Source organism: Hyaena hyaena, unplaced genomic scaffold (genome assembly GCF_003009895.1).
Source record: "Hyaena hyaena isolate Hyena2069 unplaced genomic scaffold, ASM300989v1 scaffold_72, whole genome shotgun sequence".
NCBI classification, from domain to species: Eukaryota; Metazoa; Chordata; class Mammalia; order Carnivora; family Hyaenidae; genus Hyaena; species Hyaena hyaena.
In genome coordinates, this window is record NW_024080703.1 from 2014773 (window position 1) to 2029426 (window position 14654).

Here is a 14654-nt window from a genome sequence, read left to right on the forward strand (position 1 = left end):
CACACAGCCTGATGTGGGGCTCGAACCCATGAACAGTGAGATCATGACCTGAGCCAAAGTCAGATGCTTAACTGACTGAGCCCACCCCACCGCCCGTGCCCCAGCAACCCATTCCTTATCCCTATTCTCTCTTTTTTTAAAAATATTTTTATTTATTTCTAGGAGAGAGAGAGAGAGAGACAGCGCGAGCAGGGGAGGGTCAGAGAGAGAGAGGGAGACACAGACTGAAACAGGCTCCAGGCTCTGAGCTGGCAGTCAGCACAGAGCCCGATGCGGGGCTTGAAGCCACGAACCACGAGATCATGACCTAAGCGAAAGTCGGACGCTCAACCGACTAAGCCACCCAGGCGCCCCCTTATCCCTACTCTCTTAGGGAAGGATTTGAAAAATAGAATCACGGCATTAATGGAGAAAGGTTTCTGAGGCTCATCGGGGCTTGGTGACTTCCCTAAGGCCACGCAGCAGGTTACTTGAGCTCAGTGCTGGTTCCCCTGGCGGCCGGGAGCGGGTTCCATTCGTAAAGGGTGTATTTATATTGGTGTGCACTGGAGCCAGCCCAGGCCCTGTTCTGAGTCTGCCCACATTAGCAAGGACCCCCTGCCTGGCCTCCCCAGCTCTCCGGAGCCCTGGCCGCGCTTCGGACACCACAGCACCTCCTGTGTGTGAGGGAAGAATCACTGGATAGTGCTATTCTGGGCATTAAGACAAAGAATGCAGAATTAAATACGGGATCATGGGACTTTCTCTGGCCCCAAAGTCACACTTTATTGATTATGGATGGTTTCTCCACTGAGAAGGCCCCCTGTGATCATGTGACATTTTGTTCCATCCTGGAAATGATGCGCCTCGAGGATGCTCGACCCAGCGGACAGGGCTTTCCTTGAACTGCCCCCCCAGCCACCTCGCTGTGCCTCTCATGTACTTTTCACTCCACCCGTAATGAACGTTCCAGTTCACCTGGTGCCCTGAGGATTTCGCTCCGGTTTTCTTTGTTTTGCTCCTTGGGTCCTTTCCACTAGTCAGAGCTCCTTGAGTTGTTTCCAAGGCCTTCTATTTTGTTTTATCCTAAGGTAGGTGGACAGAGGGACACGAATGCTAGAAAAGGTAGGAACGAGCACTTTGGAGGACTTTCAGACACGTGTATCATTCACCCTCATAATTCCGCAACCCGAAAGGTGTCCTCCTTACTTCAGCGGGTGAATAAGCAAGGCTTAGCCTTCAGTCCGTGGTTACACGGCCAGTATGACAGGGGGTCAGAATGCAACACCAGGTCTGTGTGGCTTTGCATCTTTCTGCTCTCCTCTGTCTCTGTGCTTAATGTAGCTGATTTAATATGATTTTCACACGGATTGGTTGGTTTGCATCTAACGTAGCACCGTGAGATACGCTGCAGGTATTGTTATTGTTTGCAAATAGTAAGATCCAGAAAGGCCAAGTAACTCTCCTGGGGTAACACAGCTGCGAGCATTGAGTCACCAGTAGACGTAAGTAGATTTGTAGCACAAGGAGGTGAGACATCAGAATTGTCTTCCAGATTTTGCCATCCAACATTCTCTACTCCGAGGCTTCTTGGCCTAAAAAAAAAAAAAACCAACAACAAACAAACCAACCAACCCAGCTGGGCCATGTCCCATTTAGGAATGAGGGCAGAAGATACAGGTCTGTCGTGAAACACAGAGAAAATCCACATGCTGAACACCCACCTCCTTCCTTCTCGGCTCTACATCTCTCACTGTTAAACATTAATCTTTTGAGGGAGAAACACCAAAATGCTGATATAATTATCCAAATAAGTCTTTCCCGTCACACCGCGGTTTACTTGCTGAACGGCAAAGCTTCTGAGCTCTGTCCTTCAGTCCTGTTCTTCTGAAAGGTGTTTGGCCTTTTATAATGTAAACACCAAAAATCATTATTACCAGACTTCCGCAGCTTGGCCTCCATAGTGAGCAGTGAAAAGGAATTAAAAAAAAAAATTATTTAATAGAAACAGGAACTTTGGGCTTTTTTTCTGTGTGTTTCTTTTCTTTTTAATATTTATTTTTGAGACAGAGACGGAGAGAGAGAGAGAGAGAGAGAGAGAACGAGTGGAAGATGGGCAGAGAGAGAGGGAGACACAGAATCTGAAGCAGGCTCCAGGCTCTGAGCTGCCAGTACAGAGCCCAATGCAGGGCTCGAACTCACAAGCTGTGAGATCATGACCTGAGCCAAAGTCAGATGATCAACCAATTGAGCCACCCAGGCACCCCTGTGTGTTACTTTCTTTTTTTTTTTTTTTAATGTTTTATTTATTTCTAGGGAAGAGAGAGAGAGACAGCGTGAGCAGGGGAGGGTCAGAGAGAGAAGGAATCACAGACTCTGAAACAGGCTCCAGGCTCTGAGCTGGCTGTCAGCACAGAGCCCAACGCGGGGCTCGAACCCACGAACCGCGAGATCATGACCTAAGCGAAAGTCGGATGCTTAACCGACTAAGCCACCCAGGCGCCCCAACCCTGTGTGTTTCTTTTCAAAGCTGTCTGTGTTTTCTAGCTCCATGTCAGTCTGTAGGGCCTTACGTGGGTTGTGTCACACCCAGATAGTGGTATATTCCGCAGCAAAGGACAAGAATGCTTTGGGTATAGTGATATGAAATGATTTCCAAGATACATCGTTAAGTAAAAGGGGGCAAGCAGGGGTTAGTATGCTCCCACTTGCATTTAAAAACGAGGACAGTGAATATGCACATATCTGTGCAGGCATCAAATATCTCTCGATGGGATATACATAAGATACTGATGATGTCAGTTGCATTGAGAAAGGCATGGAGTGGCTAATGGACAGAATTTTTCCTCGTAGACTCTTTTGGATCTTTTGCTTTTTGAAGTATGTGAACAGATATGCAAAAAAATAGTTTTAAAGGCGCCTGGGTGGCTCAGTCGTTCAGGCCTCCAACTTCGGCTCAGGTTATGATCTCACAGTTCATGGGTTCGAGCCCCGCGTCGGGCTCTGTGTTGACAGCTAGCTCAGAGCCTGGAGCCTGTTTCAGAGTCTGTGTCTCCATCTCTCTCTGACCCTCCCCTGCTCATGCTGTATCTCTCTCTCTCAGAAATAAATAAAACATTAAAAAAATAGTTTTAAAATTAATGAACTTTTTTAAGACAAGTTTTGGATTATGATCTCTTCATAGAAGCCCTGGAAGAGCCCTCCAGAGAGACTGGATAGCACCATGTGCCATCTTCAGAAGTCAGCAAGAACCTTCTAGCAGAGAGGACAAATGAGGGCTGGCGGGGGCAGGCAGGCACAGGGTCCTGAGTGAGCCCTGACTGTAATCATCTGAGTCCTCCGGGCAGTGTGGGTGAAATGGGACAGCATTGGGACAGGTGTTAATCCCCCGCATGAAATCCGTATCAAACAAGATTTATCGGGATCCGACAACATAAAGGCAACTTAAAATTACTAGATGCTCAGAGCGCCTGGGTGGCTTAGTCGGTTAAGCGTCCGACTTTCGCTTAGGTCATGATCTCGCAGTTCGTGGGTTCGAGCCCCGCGTCGGGCTCTGTGCTGACTGCCAGCTCAGAGCCTGGAGCCTGTTTCAGAGTCTGTGTCTCCATCTCTCTCTGACCCTCCCCTGCTCATGCTGTATCTCTCTCTCTCAGAAATAAATAAAACATTAAAAAAATAGTTTTAAAATTAATGAACTTTTTTAAGACAAGTTTTGGATTATGATCTCTTCATAGAAGCCCTGGAAGAGCCCTCCAGAGAGACTGGATAGCACCATGTGCCATCTTCAGAAGTCAGCAAGAACCTTCTAGCAGAGAGGACAAATGAGGGCTGGCGGGGGCAGGCAGGCACAGGGTCCTGAGTGAGCCCTGACTGTAATCATCTGAGTCCTCCGGGCAGTGTGGGTGAAATGGGACAGCATTGGGACAGGTGTTAATCCCCCGCATGAAATCCGTATCAAACAAGATTTATCGGGATCCGACAACATAAAGGCAACTTAAAATTACTAGATGCTCAGAGCGCCTGGGTGGCTTAGTCGGTTAAGCGTCCGACTTTCGCTTAGGTCATGATCTCGCAGTTCGTGGGTTCGAGCCCCGCGTCGGGCTCTGTGCTGACTGCCAGCTCAGAGCCTGGAGCCTGTTTCAGTCTGTGACTCCCTCTCTCTCTGACCCTCCCCTGCTCACGCTGTCTCTCTCTCTCTCTCCTAGAAATAAATTAAAAAAAGAAATTAAAAATTTTAAAAAAAATTACTAGATGCTCATTAGAACCACCATATTGCCTGCATCGTCCACAGTCCCACAGCCCTGAGATGACAACTGTTAACATTTTGGTCTATTTGCTTCCATGTTTTCCTAGCTTTGTTCCTGGCACTTTTCACTTGGCTGACGTCATCACCATTTCCCCACATGTTTGCTGACAGGCTTTAACAGCAGCGTGATGGGTTAGCATGTGACTTTACCACCGTATGATTTTGTTTTCACCTGAGAACCACTCACCCCAGGAAGTCAGGATTCAGATCAGACTTCCTGCCTTTCTTAGAACACCTCTGTGTCATGTCTGGATTTATTCCTTACTTGATTGGCCACGATTTTGATTCCCTTAAGATGTTTTTTCTACCTTCTATCAATAGGACCTTACCTTCCACTCGGCAGTCGTGAGGACGTTGGGGTACTGAAGTGGTCTTATTATTGCTGTTTTCTTAAAGTCCTGTGTCGAGCAAACATTTTTCCTTAGCTGGGTTAACCTTCCGTGAAGAACCTTATGGGAGACCATGCTTAGTTCTAGCAAGAAAGGGCCTACAAATATTCAAGAAACATCTGTTATTTGGGAAAGCCACCCCAAACTCCAGGAGTCCGACTTTCATGCTTGCGTGTTCCAAGAAACCAGCCGCCTGCATATGGCTTGCGTGCCCTGGGTTTTGCCTCCCCCAAACCCTTCTCAGGGAGTTTAAACCTCCACTAGAGGCTTAAACCTGGTTTCGTGACCTGGAAAGTAGCCCCTCATCTTCCGCTGCGGCCCCCAGGCATTAAGCCGGAGAGGCTGGGTAGCACAGAGTTCATGAGTCGACTCTGGAACCCGACTGCCTGGATTCCAGTGGCCCTGCTACTGATCAGCTGTTGGGGCAAGTCGCCAAGCCCATCTGTGCCTCCATTTCTGCGTGTGCAAAAGGACATTACAATACTACTAGCTCATTGCATATCGTGAGAGTTAAGTGAGCCACATATAAACACAGTGTCAGGCACACAGTAGCGGTTGGTCAGTAAGTTACTCAGCAGTAGTAGATGCTCAGTATCTACTGATAGTAGATGGCGGAATGGCCAAGTATATATTGTTAGTGGGAAGCGGAAGTCTTACGATTCAGATGGGAGTCATTCTTTTTTTTTTTTTTAATGTTTTATTTATTTCTAGGAGAGAGAGAGAGAGAGCGTGAGCAGGGGAGGGTCAGAGAGAGGGAGACACAGACTCTGAAACAGGCTCCAGGCTCTGCGCTGGCAGCCAGCACAGAGCCCAACGCGGGGCCCGAACCCACGAACCGCGAGATCATGACCTAAGCGAAAGTCGGACGCTTAACCGACTAAGCCACCCAGGCGGCCCAGATGGGAGTCATTCTTATTGGCTTTGCCGACCAACCTCTACTCAATCTCCTGGATTGGTAGTGGGCACATATCAACAAATTTATCAGCAGATACTAAGCTTGACTCTGCATTTACGCTAGAAGGGGCAGCCGTTCTCTGAACTTCTGGGGGCAGTTAGGCTTAGGCTGGTTATAGCCTTTTGCTAATGCTCATGGCTCTACGGTGGGGGCTAGAAGAATGGCCCATTGATACCCATGGAGAAAAGCCTGGGAGGCGGCAGGGCAGGACCACTACACTCAACTGAGGGTGTTCGCGGAGGCCAAGCTGCCCTGTTTCTCTTCTGCCATAGCCTCTCGGGGACACTGGTTAGACCCACACGCAGATGTTGCGTACGAGAGTGGGGCAGGGGCGGGCTTTCCCCCCTCACTCCTCCCTTCTCACTGGCCCTTCGGAGAAGCCTGAGGTCTTTCCTCACCCAGGAGGAAAACTCAAGTGGGCCTGTTATATGATACAGTCTCCTCACAGTCTGCTCAGGCCTCTCCAATCAGTGGATTAAAGCTTTTTCTTTTTCATGACTAGGGACTGTTTCCATACCCAGGACTTGGATTGTCCTGGTGAGAACCTATCATTGGACTGCTCTTTTCCATGGACTTCGGATTCTCTGGATCCATATTTCTTAAATTAAAGCTCCATGAATTATGACACTTTTTTTTTTCATTTTTTGTGACGTTGTGTAGATGATTATCTTAAGACAAAAGGACAACAAACTATGAGCATATTCTGTTCCATCTGGATGCCCACCCTATGACCTGGCCCTGCCTTTGAACTTGGACCCTGACTTTGAGTTAACATTTATGTTTAAGACTGTGGTGGCACCAACAAAGAGGCTATTTTAATTACTAAAGAAAATACACAGAATATTGTGCTTCTGCCTAGAAAAGACTACATAACCGCAAAACAGGCTAGACAAACAGCCTTTATGGCAGTTTCCATGATAAATTAATTAATTCAACTGGGGGGAGAAATGATGATACCATAGGGACCAACATCATGTCAACTTTGTAAATGGCAAATGTCGTTACCACAAAGTCATATTGTCTGTCATATTAAGGTTAGTTTGAATTTTATTGACTTATTGATTTAAAAAAATTAACAACACACATCTTGAGTGCATGCCTACTTTATACTAGTAAATATTTGAGCAATTTCATATTAATAATAATTTAAGCTGACACCGAGGGCCCATAAAAGCTTCTATTGGTGTTTGTTTTGGTTTTTCTGTGAAGAGGGTGGAGATTATACATATATATATATACATATAATATATATGTACAGATACACATATGTATGTGTACAGATACACATATATGTGCATATACACATATGAATACATAACATACATCAAAAGTCAAGTTTGTGATGAGCATAGCATAATATATAGAGTTATCAGATCAGTATGTTGTAACATTGTGTGTTAACCATACTTCAGTTAAAAAAAACACTGAAGAAAGAGAGCTGGGGGTGAGGGGAGAGAGAGAGCACATGAGAGTGATCAAGAGCATGCAAAGTCGGGGCGCCTGGGTGGCTTAGTCGGTTAAGCGTCCGACTTTTGCTTAGGTCGCTCGTGGGTTCGAGCCCCGCGTCGGGCTCTGTGCTGACTGCCACTCAGAGCCTGGAGCCTGTTTCAGAGTCTGTGTCTCCCTCTCTCTCTGACCCTCCCCTGCTCACGCTGTCTCTCTCTCTCTCTCTCCTAGAAATAAATAAAACATTAAAAAAAAATTAAAAAAAAAAAAGAGCATGCAAAGTCAAGTTTGAAACTCTGGTCCAGAAGATTATCAAATAATAATAATCCTCATGTGCTGGACGAGATTAGAAGGTGGAGAGGAAACGGGACAAGGGAGCAAAGCGTAAAGGAAGTGAAGCAGGACGAGAGAGAAGCTAGAAGGAGAGTTTTGCAAGTTCGCGAGAGGGAGAGTTTGGTGTACGAAAGAGCGGAAAATGGAACAAGGTGGACAGTTGACTTGTGTAGATCTGAGTTCAAATTTCAGTATCTGCTCTCCTCCTTAGAGTTGTTTGTTCTTGGGTAAGTTATTTAATCTCTTTGAGCTGTAGGTTCACCGACTATAGAAATAGGAAGAAATGATACTGTCCATCTTAAGGATCATTGGGGGAAGTTAGTGAGATGGTATATGTAAAATATCCAGTGCACAGTGGGTACTCAGTAAACGCTAGCTTCCATCCTGGTTTCCCCTATACTCGGGGGGCTACTCAATATAAACCTTTCTCTTTTTTCTCTAGCTTTATTGAGATATAATTGACATATCACACTATATAAGTTTAAAGCATACCATGTAACGACTGGATATGCTTATATACTGTGAAGTGTTTACCACAGTAAGGTGAGTTAACACATCCTTTATCGCACAATTACTGTTTTATTGGTGGTGTTATGATAACATCATTAACGCTCTACTCTCATAGGAACGTTCAAGTATACGGTACAGTATTAAGTTGTTTAAATGTCTGTGAAGCACAGAAGAAAGATGGAGAGAAAAAGGGATGAATGAGAAGTGATATCACAGGCACTAACAAACCCCAAAATTGATGGGTTCTCTTCCGCTGGTATCTCTCACCTTGAGCCCTGATTTTCTACATAAAGGGATCGATTTAAGACTTGAATGTCTTTGACTGCACACCTTGCATTATTCTGGATAAAGGTCTGACTTTTTAAAACAAATATTGAAAGATGAGAACAATTAAAATATTGCATTTAGGGACGCCTGGGTGGCTCAGTCGGTTGAGTGTCCGACTCTTTGGTTTGGCTCAGATCATGATCTCGTGGTTCATGGGATTGAGCCCCGCTTTGGACTCTGTGCTATTGGTTCAGAGCCTGCTTGGGATTCTGTCTCACTTACTCTTGATCTGGCTCTGCCCCTCCCTCTCTCAAAATAAATAAAACCTAAAAATATATTACCTTTATGTCTCTTTCATGTAACAATCCAAGCATAAGCCATCTGAAGTTTATATGGTGGCTAAATGGCTTGGGGGTCAAGCTTCCTGTGGCTTGTTTCTCTGTCTTTCTAAAACATGGCTCCTAATCCCAGGTCTAACATGGCCACTCCAGCTCCCTCCCTTATGTCTGCCTCCCAGCCACCAAGAAGAAGGAAAAAGAAAAGGCACACTCCTTTCCTTTTAAGAACATGACCTGGTGATGTCTGGGTGGCTCAGACAGTTAAGCCTCTGACTCTTGATTTCCGCTCGGGTCATGATCTCCCAGTTCTTGAGTTCAAGCCCCGAGTCAGGTTCTGTGCTGATAGCGCTGAGCCTGCTTGGGATTCTCTCTCTCTCTTTCTCAGAAAATAAATATATAAACTTAAAAAAAAACCCAACTTTACAAACATGACCTAAAGTTTGTGCACATCAAAGCTGCTGACATTCAATTGGGCTGAGTCATCACATGGCCACTGCTAGCTGCAAGGGAAGCTGACAAATATGGTCTTAAGTGGGTTGCCATGTTCCTGGTTAAAATTTGGAATGCTATCAAATAAGGAAAGAAAAATACTATGTGTGTGTGTCAGAGGGAGAAAGATCAGCTGTGCCTGACACCTTATCATTACCATGTTTGAGTATGAATTCTAAATGTGAATTTATGTATATTTATGTATTTAAAATTGCATAGAAATAAGACTGTATCAATACGTTGCATACATTTAAAAACGTACAAAATTTTAGGAAGATGAGAAAAAAATATAATTCAAGTTCTAAAATGTTTCCTGTAGTCCAATGGGACATCTTGTAGACTATGAATGCCAAACAATCAATTATGTGTTTTTTAAAGCCAAACTGTCTTATTTTTTTCATCATTATATAGAAAGATAAACATTGTGGAAATACTGAGATAATGTAAACACTTTCTTTTCGGTCTTAATTTATCCTTTTATGTTTTTAATAGTTTATTGTCAAGTTGGTTTCCTTTTAAACATTTTTTTAAAATACTTTTATTTATTTCTGAAAGAGAGAGAGACAGTGTGAGCAGGAGAGGGTCAGAGAGAGAGACACACACAGAATCTGAAGCAGGCTCCAGGCTCTGAGCTAGCTGTCAGCACAGAGCCCGACGCAGGGCTCGAACCCATTAACCATGAGATTGTGACCTGAGCCGAAGTCCAACGCTTAACGGACTGAGCCACCCAGGGTCCCTGTTTTCCTTCATTTATCCTTTTAAAAACATGTTTTGAGGGGCGCCTGGGTAGCTCCATTGGTTAAGCGTCCAACTTCAGCTCAGGCCATGATCTTACGGTTTGTGGTTTCGAGCCCTGCGTTGGGTTCTCTGATGACAGCTCAGAACTTGAAGCCTGCTTAGGATCCTGTGTCTCCCCTTTTCTCTGACCCTCCCCCTTTCATCCTCTCTCTCTCTCTCACTCTCTCTCTGTCTCTCTCTCTCTCACACACACACACACACACACACACACACACACACACACACATTAAAAACAACCAAACATGCTTTGAGCATCAACTGTGTTCAATCACCATGTTAAATGTTGGGGATACAGAGATGAGTAAGATGCAGTCTCTATGACTTAAGACATCCTGGGGGTAGTTAGAGAGGGGAGCAGTTATTTTAATGCTGGGTAGTAAGGGCTGTTGTGGAGGGTTAGTGGCTCAGACCGAGAGCTTATAAGGAGAACGATACTGAGTTAGGTGAGTCTTGAGTGAATCTAATCACACAAGAAGGGGCAGAAATGTGTTGCTGGGAGGTTGAATCCACTGACAACAGCCCAAGGCGGGCAATCGCCCATGGTTTTCTGTGCTTTCGGGGAGTGGGTGCCAGCAAATCCATGGGACGTGACAGCCTGGGTCTCGAGCAAGCCCACGGCCCGTGCATTTCACTTTGCCTTTTTGTGTCTCCTTTCTTAGCCGTGCCTCCACTCAGGCCTGGAGTGGCCTCCTGATGACCGCATATATGCCCCACCAAGACCCGTGTCCTCAAAGAATGTGCAAATGTTCCCAATTATCCTTTTTGCCCTGTTTAAGAGATTACTTCGGGGCCATCGATCTCAGCTGGAAGCCATAAAGGAAAACATCTGCTCCACTAAGGTGTGGGCACCACATAGCAACCGAGGGGTCATGTCTCAGTGCCCTTGAAAGGTAATGCCATAAATCACAGGGACGAAGTTTTTAAAACGTGGCCTTGCCGCCACATTTTGGGAGTGGCCAGAGGTTTCCTGAAGCCCCTGCATCGCTCCCCTTTATTTAGTCTTTACAGCCTTGGAAGCCTCTTTCTCTGTATTTTCCTCACACGTGTCCTTGTGTCTTTTTTTTTTTCCAGATGCTTGAAGCCCACCATGCCTGAGCCCAAACCCGTTGTAAAAATCCAAGATAGAGGAGGAAAACGTGTAGAGATTGCTGACGGCGTTGAGCGATGCGTGGTCCATTTTACCCCTCCCCGCCCTGATTTAAAATGATGTGAGAGCTTTATGGGGACCCTGGCCTTAGGCGCACCCCCCCCACCCCATACTTCAGGCTTTTCATTGAAGACCGGCAGATCGGAGCAGAGGAGAGGGGAAGGCACCGAAGGATCCTGTGTGAGGCATTCTGGGTGCTTTACAGTAAGAAGAGTTAACCCAAAGAGCTTGCACCGTTAGGTCGGCCCGTGTGCAGCGAGCTGGCGGGGCAAGCTGTGATCTCTGTCTTCTTCTTGTGGCTTCCCTGCTGACTTTGAGGTGAGGAGTGGCTTTGGGGTAAATACGAGAGGAGTAGAAACGCCGTGTCCCTTCAGGGAGGAAGCTTTAAGAGCCAGTGTGCCATTTGCTTCTCCTTCCGGAAGCAAAACGTCTGTGAGCCTGGGACCTCGAGTGCCCGCTATGCACGGGGTCCCCCTGGAAACCCTCACAGAACAGGGGACCTGGGCTAGAAACTTCTGGTTGTGGTCACCCACTGAGATTTGGGGTGGCTGCTATATAGCATAACCTGGCTTACCTGATACTCTTGTGTTGCTGCACTTCGCCTTGGGTCACTGTGGAAGTACTCAACACATTAGCGAACTAGTTTAAAATCTGATGTCAGCTCACAGAAGCCAACCTGAACTACTTAAACAGTAACAGAGGGCTACAGCATATGGTACCCGGGGTATTCGAGAATCCGAGAGCGGGAATTTAGCGAGGCCTCAGGAAGGCAGCAGGACGAGGTACCTTGGATACTGACAGTTCTCATATCCGTTCTCTCCTTCTTCGTTTGGTCATAGAACCGTGCACAGTGTTAGCTGGACACATGGGCACCCAGAATAAAAACTGCATTTTCTAGTTGCTCTCGTAGCTCAGTGTGGCTGTGAAACTAACTAATAGGATGTGAGCAGAAGTGCTATTCACTTTTCATGCTCGATCTTTGAGGAAGAAGGTGTCCTATGTTGCCACTTTCCTTCTTCCTACTGGAAATCAAATGCAATGGCAGCGGTTGTAACAGCCACTTTGAGCCATGAGATGAAAGCTACAGGTTGAGGACCGGTATGTAACTAGACAGAAGGGGTTCAAACCCCCCCCCATCATTTAGACCCCTCAACCAAGCCTGGGGTGCCTATCCAGTTTTGTTCTGTTTTTATGAGACACAGAATTCCATCCCATTTAAATCACTATATATTTTTTTTACCCTGTTTTATAGAGCAGCCTAATTCGCATCCTAGTCAATGCCTTGTGTTCCAGAAAGATGTCTGGACATTCTTTCCATCTTTCCTGTGCCTCTTTTTCCTTCCTCTGCAACCTCTGCTTGATTCTTATCTCTGTGGGGCAGTTTTCTCTGCTTTGTAGCCTTTTTATGAAGAACGTGGCTGCTTCGGAGAAGCACCGTGTTCATTTGTGTGACAGACATTTATTGAGTACCTGTTCTGTGTAGGGAATGGTGATAAGCACTGGTGACAGAATGATGAATAAAACAGGCCTTTTTTCCATGGAGCTTACCAACTATGGGGGAACAGCAAAGAGAGGTTGAAATAAATGTGAAACAGACAAACAGGGAATGATTATCATTGAACTATATATCTATATTTTGAGTGGGGGGGCGTGTAAGCTGGGGAGGGGCAGAGGGAGAGAGATCAAGAATCATTTTTTTTTTTTTAATTTTTATTTTTGAGAGAGAGAAAGAGAGAGAGTATGCGAGCAGGGGAGGTACAGAGAGAGAAAGAGAGGGAGACACAGAATCTGAAGCGGGCTCTAGGCTCTGAGCTGTCTGCACAGAGCCTCACATGGGGCTCGAACTCAGGAACCGCAAGATCATAACCTGAGCCGAAGTCGGATGCTTAAGCAACTGAGCCACCCAGGCGCCCCGTGAGAGAGTGGGGATCTTAAGCAGGCTCCATGTTCAGCACAGAGCCCAATGAGGGGCTCGATCCCACAACCCTGGGATCATGACCAGAGCTGAAAACAAGAGTCAGATGCTCAGCTCTCAAGTGACTTAGCCACCCAGGCGCCTCTATGATCTATATTTTTACCTCATTATTTTAAAATGGGTATGTCTTATTCTTTATAATGTGTGTAATTGACTAGTACAGTAGCACTTAAGTAGCACAAGTTTATAATTTCTACACAAGCAGTCAGGGAATGGGGAAGGCGTAGAAGGGTTTTAAGCAGGGGGAACATGATCAACTTTACCATTTAGAAAGGACACTTGGGCTGCTGGGTTGGAGAATGGATTGGAGCAAAGCAAGTTACAGGCAGGCAGGGAGACAGAAGACTGCAGAGACAAAAGCCTGAACCTGGGGAATGGCTGGGCAGACTGGAGACACATTCTAGAAAGAGAATTTCAGGACTGGGTGACTCACTGCATGGGGCCTTAGAAAAGAGAGAGAAACAAAAATGATTCAGAGGATTCTGCTCTTGGTATCAGGATGAATGATGGGCCTGTTTTCCTGCAGTTTTAGGCAAGATAAGGTCTGGAATTGTCCTTAAATGGGGGTGGGGGCGGGGGTGGGGTGGAAGTTACTGGTAAAAAGGACTAATGAGAGTTTCAGTATGAAAGTGCAGGCCAGAATACAGTGTGCTGAGGACTGAATGAAGGTGAGGAAATAGAGACACCCAATTTGGGCAACTTATTCAAGAAATTCAGTTGTGAGAGTGGGGGTGATTTGCTCCTTGCTTTTAGACGGGAAGGACTTTTTCTTACTTTGTAAGAAATCTATTCTCTCCCCTTTATTCTCCTCTCATACTATTCTTTTCAAACACACACCCATCTATCCTTTTCACCAATTCCCTTTCCCAATTTCTGTTACTTTAAGAAAATCTCTTAATCTTATTCAGTCAAAAGCCAATTCTAATAAGAGATGATGCCTATACGAGTAATTGTGGTGATGCACCTGCAAGGAGGAAAATACTAGAATATGAGCAAGAAGCTAATATTAGATAAGGAAAGAAGGCAGACAGCCTCTAGAACCTTTGCGAGGACCCAGAGGCTTCATTCAGACACTACTAAAATCGGTGTCTGCCTCATTCTCTTTTTCAGGTTGGCCCTGAAAATCATTAAACCCACTTGTTACATAGTCCTGTGCTATTTTTCTACAGTATCTCGACTCTTGTGTAGGCTGCTGAGGGCCAACCTAGGAAGTCAAGTCCATTAACATTCTCCTCCCTAAGGAAAGTAGCATTTGGAGGTTTTGCTCTATAGAGGCCAACCTGACAGGTTTGAGTTCTTGGCTTGCGGGGTCTTTGGGAGAACAGAGGGGCCCACGGGGGTTACCCACCCAGGGAATAGCAGCTTCCTTGGTTTCTTCCCGGCAGGGGGTGGCTCTGGCGCTGGGAGGAGGCCGGAGAAGAGAGGCTACTGCTTTCATCTTTGTGAAAGGGGCACCCAGGCTCAAGCCCATCTCTGCACAGGAAGATAGGCAAGGGGAAGACGGGCCTACCTGGGAAATTCAGGCTCAATCCAGCAGGCCCCTGGAGGTTCAAGCACCCCAACATGAGCAAAGGCCCCTTCCCTGGCACAGCCCTCGCCTCCACTCAGAAGTCCTCTTCTCTTGTGACCTCCCTCTGCCCTCAGCCTTGAAACTGGGTCGGGACTCCCCCTACCCCCTCCATCAAACGAAGCCCATAAATAGCCTGCTATAGTCCCCTGCCC